The sequence below is a fragment of the Vigna unguiculata genome, chromosome 3, assembly GCF_037176805.1.
Source record: "Vigna unguiculata cultivar grain cowpea cultivar isolate G323 ecotype 2 chromosome 3, ASM3717680v1, whole genome shotgun sequence".
Taxonomy (NCBI): Eukaryota; Viridiplantae; Streptophyta; class Magnoliopsida; order Fabales; family Fabaceae; genus Vigna; species Vigna unguiculata.
This window is the reverse complement of record NC_140794.1, coordinates 9,720,872-9,729,913: the sequence shown is the minus strand read 5'-3', so window position 1 is coordinate 9,729,913 and position 9,042 is coordinate 9,720,872.

Below are 9,042 nucleotides of genomic sequence, written 5' to 3'. Positions count from 1 at the left end.
AATATTTTAATTTTTATTGATTTTCACTCAAGTGCTTATAATCTTTATTTCGTAGGAGTTGATCGTGTTTTAATGTGTATATTTCACTTTAGTCTTTGCATTATAAACTATTTTCTTAATTAAACAAATTATATAAAGTCAAAATTAAATTTTGAAGGATTTGAGCTAACATTAAAAGTTAAAATACACAATCCATCGAGAGCAATCAGAGATTCCAAAATATATCTAGAATTTTACTATAATGTTTCCAAAAAAATTAACTTCATTTCATTAGAAAATATTTTTATATTTACTAATTAAAAATTGTCTATATATAAATGATAATTTTAAATTTAGTACATAAGTTTTTTCTCCAAAATTATAGGTGGACAAAAAATCTAATTTTTATGATCCAATTCATTTTTTCTATGATCCAATTCATTTAATATCTATTCTATTAAAAATTCAATCCATTTTATTAAAAATCCAATCCATTTTATTGGATTTGGATATCAATCTAATCTACATTTTATGGATTAGATATCCATTCTTGAAATCTAGATTTTCAAAATGGATAATCAAACATATCCAATCCAAATTTTCACTTTATATTTTTTGTTAAGTTAGGTTAAAGGTTGAGACGGACTAGCCCAAATTTAGTCATATTTGATTGAGTTGGTGTGACCCTATACAAAATTTGGCCGAATTAGGCCAAATTCTGTCAAAGTCGGTCCCAATCGAGATTTGACCAAGTTGGTCCTGGACAAAATTTGGAAATATTTGGCCAAATCTGTCAAATTCTTTGGTGTCATCCCTATGGACACAAATTTGGATCCACATCCATTATTTGGATCCAAAATGGATGTGGATTAGATTTTCGATAGGGCTGACACCATAGAATTTAACAGCCAAATCTCAATCGGGGCCAACTCGATTGAAGTCGACCAAATTTTGACTAGAGCCAACTAGGCTAAATACAACCAAATTTTGGTCGCGGTTGTCTCAGCCGAATACGGTCAAATTTTGTCTAGGTCGACTCAGCCCAATTCAGTCAAATTTGGGTCGGGGTGAACTCAACCGAATACTTCCAAATTTTGTCCAAGACCAGCTGGGCCAAATTTCGATCGAGACCAACTTGACAGAATTCGACCAAATTTTGTATAGGGTCACGCCAACTCAATCAAATACGATTAAATTTGAACTAGTGGGTCTCAACTTTTAGCCTAACCTAACCAAAAATATAAACTAAAAATTTGGATTGGATATTTTAGATTATCCATTTTGAAAATATAGATTTAGAGAATGGATATCCAATTCATAAAACATATAAAATATATATAAGATTGATATCCATATCCAATAAAATGAATTTTAAATGGATTGAATTTTTAATAAAATAGATATTAAATGGATTAGATCATAGAAAAAATAGATTGGATTATAAAAAGTGGATTTTTTGCCCACCCTTGATTAGAATTTATTGACACATCTCTTCTCATATTGAATGTCAGAAAACCAAAAAAAAAATATTGCTTGCTAACATCTAAACACTTTTCTAAAATCATCCATGTAATGATAGCAGACATCTGCAAAAGCTTCAAATTAATGTTGTTGCATAAGGTTAGCTTTTCTCTTTCCGGTAAAATAATGTCATTTCTTTTCCTTCTTTCGATCAATAAGAAACTATTATTTGAAAGATAAACAGCAAAGAAGAACCTTAGCTATACTACAACCAGTAAACCAAATTACCATTATTTTATTAAAGAATCAAGTATTTCAGTGCAATAATGTGAGACGTGCGATTTGGAACGTGAAACGTGAGTCGTGGAACGTGAGACGTAGGACGTAAGACGTGAGACGTAGGACGTGGGACGTGAGACGTGGGACGTGAGACATGAGACGTGAGACGGGGGACGTGAGACGTGAAATGTGGGAAATGGAACGTGAGACGTGAGACATGAGACGTGGGACGTGGGACGTGGGAAGTAGGATGTGCGACGTGAGACGTGGGACGTAGGACGTGCGACGTGGGACGTGAAACGTGAGAGAGACGTAAGACGTGAGACGTGAGACCTGGGACGTGAGACGTGAAACGTGAGACGTGGAACGTAGACGTGAGACGTGGGACGTGGAACATTGCACGTGGAGCGTGGGACGTGAGACGTGGGACATGGAACGTGGGACGTAAGAGACGTGCGATGTGAGACGTGAGACGAGAGACTTGAGATGTGAGACGTGAGACGTGAGACGTGAGACGTGAGACGTGCGACGTGCGACGTGCGACGTGCGACATGAGACATGAGACGTGAGATATCCGTAAACACTAAACCTTGAAATTTATATTCATAAACTATAAACCTTAAAATTTAATTAAAAATTTTAGAAGTTTAATAAAAGATTTGTTAATGTATCCATAATTTTGTACTAACAAATTTAAATTATACTCTTGTAAAAAAATGTATTAATAAAAAGAGATTAAATACATATAAAATTGAATGAATAAAAATATGAGGGTAAAAATAATAATTAATGTTTATTTAACACCTAAAAATAAAAATTACGAGGATAAAAACAATAATTTATATTTATTGAACTCTCAGATGAGCGGAAGGAAGCAGATGATGATCTGAAAAGTTAAACTAAGGATGTAAAAAAAATCTAATTTTCATGATCCAATCCATTTATGCTATGATCCCATCCATTTTTGCTATGATCTAATCCATTTAATATTCATTTTATTAAAAATCCAATCCATTTTATTGGATCTGGATATCAATCTTATCTACATTTTATATATTTTATGGATTGTATATCCATACTCTAAATCTAGATTTTCAAAATGGATAATCCAAAATATCCAATCCAAATTTTTAGTTTATATTTTTGGTTAGGTTAGGCTAAATATTGAGATAGACTAGCCCAAATTTAGTCGTATTTGATTGAGTTGACGTGACTCTATACAAAATTTGGCTGAATTAGGCCAAATTCTGCCAAGTCGGTCCCGATCGAAATTTGGCCCAGCTGGTCATGGACAAAATTTGGAAGTATTCGGTTGAGTTCACCCCGACCCAAATTTGACTGCATTGGGCTGAGTCGACCTAGACAAAATTTGACCGTATTCAGCTGAGACAACCGCGACCAAAATTTTGCTGTATTTAGCCTAGTTGGCTTCAGTCAAAATTCGGTCAAATTCAATCGAGTTGGCCCCGATTGAGATTTGACCGAGTAAGCCTTGACCCAAATTTTGTCGTATTTGGCTGAGACGACCTGGGATGAAATTTGGTCTTATTCAAATGAGTCGGTCACAATCGAAATTTGGCCGTATTCAACTGAGTCGGTCACGACCGAAATTCGGCCGAATTCAGTCGAGTCGGCTCCGGTCAATATTCGATCGTGTTGGCCTCAACTAAAATTTGACTGAGTTGGTCCTAACTTGAATTTGGTCGCATTTGGAAGAGTCGATCGCGACCGAAATTTGGTCATATTTCGGCGAGTCGGTCTTGACCTAAATTTGGCCAAATTCAGTCGAGTTGGTCATGACCAAAATTTGGTCGAGTCAGCACTAGCCCAAATTTAGCAGTATTTGGTCGAGTAACTCTCAAACGAAATTTGACTATATTCAACTTTGTCGGTTGTGATCGAAAATTGGCCATCTTCAATCAAGTCGGTCCCGACGATGAGTTTAGTGGAGTCAACCCTGACCGAAATTTCACTGATCAGGCTCTGGCCTAAATGTGGCCATATTTGGCCAAGTCGGCTCTGGCCAAAATTTGGTCATATTGTGCAAAATCGGCCATGACTGAAATTCAGTCGAATCCAGTCAAGTAGATCTCGATTGAAATTTTGTCAAGTCGACCTTGGTCCAAATTCGGTGACGTCATCCCCGACCGAAATTCGTTCGAAAGTCATCCAAGTTCATCCCATGCTGAAATTTGGCCTCGATGGCCCCGACAAAAAATCTGCCAAATTCTATGGTATCAGCCTATGGACACAAGTTTTAAAAAATTTAATTTGAATTTATTTTATGAAAAATGGATTATGGATTTTGAATTTTGAACTTGATCCAAATATTTAGATCTGAATTTAAACTTGATCTAAATATTTGGATCTGGATTTTTAAAAAATCCAAAATACTTTTTTTTGAAAAAAATGGATTTGGATCGAAAATCTAATCCAATTATTTGGATCCAAAATGGATGTGGATTGGATCATTAAAAATCCAATCCATGATCACCCCTACTATTTAGGCTTAAATACCTTTTTCGTCTTCATTTTTGTTGCAGATGGTCCTCATTTTTACCAAATGTTTAAAATGGTTCTCATTTTCTCAATTCGTGTTTAATTTAGTCATTTTCTGTGATGTCGTTTAAATCAGTAACGAAGCGTTGTACATGTAGCATTGTTTGTATTACGTTGAATTATGGTGTATTATGTATACAGTACATGTGTAGTAATTAGATAGTTGGAGATAAATAGGTGAGCTAGGGTTTTAAAAATGAATTGTTGGGCAGTTGGTGCCATCCTGCAGTCTTCTTCCTCCATTCCCATTATATAGGTATGTCACGACCCCAATCTTCTTCCTTTACCTCTGGTTGTAATCGTTGGAGGCAATAATGTTGTAGCACTTCCTGCAATGTTGGTGGTTCAACGAGAAATGGATTAACCCCGATTTGTAACTGCGGAGAGATAGCAGCTTTGAGGATGACAAAAACTCCAAAGAATATTGGTAGAAAATTTTGGGTTGTCCCAATTACAAGGTGAGATTAAGTGTACAATCTGTTTTTTGTGTGTTAATAATAAATTAGTTTTAATTTTTGGTTTGTTGATTGACAAAGTGGTGGTTCCAATAATGTGTGTTGTAACTTCTTCAAATGGTGGTGTGAAGAAGATGATGATGAAAGGGATGTCATCATCATGACACAAAGGAGACAATTAATGATTTGAAAAATTCATTGAAGGTTGCTGAGAAGAGGCTGCAATTAGTACTAGGGTTCACTTGTGTTCTTATTGTATTTTTCGTAGTGTTGTTTTGTGTAATATTTTTAAGTCCAATCTATTTTGTACTATTGTGAAATGAAGAAATGAATTAGTGTGGTTATGTTGATATTAGTCCCAACCTGCTTAAAATTAAATGTTAATATGAGCATTGAACTAAGTGATATTCATAACATTAAGTCATCCTCCTCAAAATGCAGTACATTAATGTTTGCAAAAGTGAAATTCAATGAAGTTTGGGAAAAGTTAAAATACATATAATTGCCTACTAAGGTTAATCAATTCTACATCAGAAATGTCAAAAAATAAATAGGATGTCTGATGCTGCTAGCATGGCCTCCTTCTAATATGTAATTCCATCCTAAACTACTGACATTGTTCGTCTGGTGTTGGTAGTGGAGCTACCTGACTTTCATTCACTGATTGTGGTGCCTGGGTTGATTGACTCTCTCCACTTCATTCCGTGGTGGTTGAGTTGTTGGAGTTTCAGCATGTGGTGTAGTCTCAACAAGGTCAGCATGCTCAGCATGTGGTGCAATTTGCGCATGTGGTGCAATCTCATCAGGTGTTGCAGTTTCCTCAGCAGGTGGTGCACTTTCCTCAGCTTGTGGTGCAGTTTCGTCAGCAGGTGGTGCAGTTTGCTCATCCACAGGCTTTTCTGGGCAATTGTTCCTGTTATGGCCAATCTGGCGGCATATGCTACATTTTTTTTATCTGTGAACACCTTTGCTCATTTGTGAGTTATCCTTCCTTAATTCCCACTCTTCCAACCTTCTTTTTTCTTGGGTTTTCCTGGTAAGATCCTCTTATGTGGTGGGTGGACGTCAGGGTAGGGAGTTATTTCCCATAGGACCTCACCATTTACTAGAAAGATGATGGATTGATATGTTTGTTCATAGGTAGACCTCCTGAACCAGATTGGTATGAAGTCCTCAGCAATGACATTGAAATCCATTGCTGCAATAGCATAACAACAAGGGATAACAGTTATAAGCCATTTCCTACAACTGCAATGTTGAGCATCCGCATTGACTGTGTACTTATCTCAAATAGTTTTTCTCCTGACCAGTTGTAATAAAAGTGTGTTAATCAGTACAAATATCCAATACACGAATAAGTGGATTGTGTTAAAAAATACAAAAACCTAACCTTTGGATCCAATATTTGGTTAACTCATTTTCCTTATCAAGTCTGACAAGGACCTTGGGGCAGATATTTCCTTCAAAAGTTGTAACCTTTTTTTCTCTTGGTGGCCCACCTTTTCATTAAATAAACTCTTATTTCCTCGAGCATTGTGATTATGTGTTTGTCTCTATCATCCACTATGACACTATTGAATGCTTCACTCATATTGTTGACAATTGTGTCGCATATGGCTCGACCACTAAACCTTGATTTGGACCAGAACCTGCATCAATAATAGCGTCAGTATTGATATGCATATGAATTAGGTATTTGTACAAAAGTATTATAAGATAGAGATACCTTGGAGGTATAACAATTAGGTATCTGTAAGCATCAATATTGAGCTCTTTAATTGTTAACATCACTATTTCCTAAGCTGTTGGGTGTGTGCTTCTAGCAGCCTTCCACATGAGTATCTTTAATTTCTAGCCAGATAATCTTTTTTTGAAATTTGCATACAGATGCCTCATGCAAAACCTGTGCTCAGTAGTGGGTAATAGGTCGTGGATGGCACGCACTAATCCCTGTGCAGCAATGATGAGATTATTAATATTTACAAAAGTAAAGATAAATTAAGTAATTCAACATAAATTAAACATACATTTTATTGGTCAAACATAAATGTCATTGTCCCACACACGTCAACACCTCCAAGATCACCAATAAGCAATTCCAAAATCCATGTCCAAGTTTCTTTGTTTTCAACTTCGACAACAACATATGCTAAGGGTAGTAACCGATCATTAGCATCTCTACCCACAACACTCAACAACTCACCCTCGTATTTTCCTTTTAAAAAACAATCGTCCAAACCTATGATGGGTCTACAAGACACAAAGGAATTTTTACATGCTTTTAAGCAAGAGTAAAACCTCTGAAAAATTGCTTCATCATTATCATTTTCCACTTTGATTTTTATTTATAGTTGATCCAGGATTACATCTTAGTCGTAGATTCTTTTATACTACTCTTTAAATGACCCATTTACTATATTTGCAGCCATTGTCCTTGCTTTACGAGCTGTTGATATTGACACATGTATTTCATTTTCTTAAAGCCCTTCGTCATACGTCATTTATTTTTAACTTTGGATTCTCAATTAGAGTTTGGTCCAAGGTTTCACTAAGCCACTTTGCTTTAATGATATTAATCTTGAACTCCCTACTACAAGAAGGAACATCAAATAGTTTCCTCAATTGCCAAATCTTACAACTAGGAATATATGAACAATATGCGGACCATTGACATTTATTTTGTGCATCCAAACAACCAACCCCTATTCTCTTACTATCATTTTTCAAGAATTTCATATTTCTTCCTGTATGAATTGCATAAGTCCTAATAGCATCCTTGAAGTGGTTGTTGTCTAGAAAGACAATTCCAACTTCCCATTTGTAATCTGCCATACTTTTTGGCATTACAAATGTCTGGAATGGACCACATCATGTCCTTTCATCAGTGTTTTCTTCATCCCCAACTGTCTCACTTTCGCTATCTGGCCCACTAAGTAATTCTTTTGAATGTCATTCATCATCAGATAATTGACTTAAATGGCGTGCTCTAATTTCAAATTTACCTATGTTGGAATCATCACTTCCATTGCTTTCAGACATACCTTCCACTTCAATATCACCTTCCACTTCAACATCACTGGCTACATTCAAATCCACGTCCACAAGCCCTTGACCCTCAACATTGTCCCTATTCAGACCACTCGCATCCCCAACCTGTACTTCAGCACCTTCTTCATGGGCCTCTACTTCAGCAGCCTCATACTGCACTTCATCAACCTGAGCCCGAGGATCCACTTGCTCAGCCTCACCATCCATTTCCCCAACCTCACCTTGAACCTGCACTTCAAAAACCTCAACTTCCATTTGTCCAACGTGAACTTCCACTTCACCTTCCTCAGCCTCCATTCGTCCCACCTAACCATCCATTTCCCCAACCTCACCCTCAACATGCACTTCACATACCTCAACATCCATTTCTCCAACCTGGTCCTCTTCACAAACATCAGCCTCCATTCCTCCCCCCTCACCATTCATTTCGCCAACCTCACCCTCAGCTTGCACTTCATAAACCCGTGCCTCCATTTCTGCACCCTGAACTTCAACTTCTCCAACCTTAGCATCCATTTCACCAACCTCTTCAACAAGAGTTGGTGCATGACAAAGGTATACCTCTTCCTCATCAACACCATCTACTATCTCTGCTTCATTCACACCATGAACCACAAACAAATGCACCTCACTATAACGCCTAGCAACATTCACCATATTAATAGCACCATCGTCATTTGACAAAAGGTGAAGCATTTTTTCGACAGCATACCATATCCCCTTAATGTTAACATACCCAACCTCCTTAATTGCATTTAAAACTTCAAAGTAACTCTACCTATCCGGATCGCATGACCAAGTTGATTTTTCCCAATTCATATAATGCAACCCACGATTATGTACAAAAATATACCACCATGGTTGACAACAACATTGAACCTATCATCACTCATTGCCCTAAAGTAAATTCAACAGAGAAAAAACTTGTATTATTAAGCCTACTTTAACGCAATGGGGGACCACTACTACAATCAATTACAAATAAAGTAATGGGGACCATACCCACCACCGATAACCGACAAAGAAACGAACTAAAATAATATCCAACCCAACCCCACCTACTGTGACATCCCATTTTAGAAAGATTAAACTACTAAATAAAACGTCACAAGTTTATAATAACGGGAAGCACTCAGAGAATTATAAATCGTAGGAAAGGTAACTATTACAGTCATCCGGAAATACTTAAAGGAAACTTAGGCATACCACATAGTCCTAAGCAAAAGGAAATTTAAAAGGGTGCAACAGTTTTGCAAAAGGG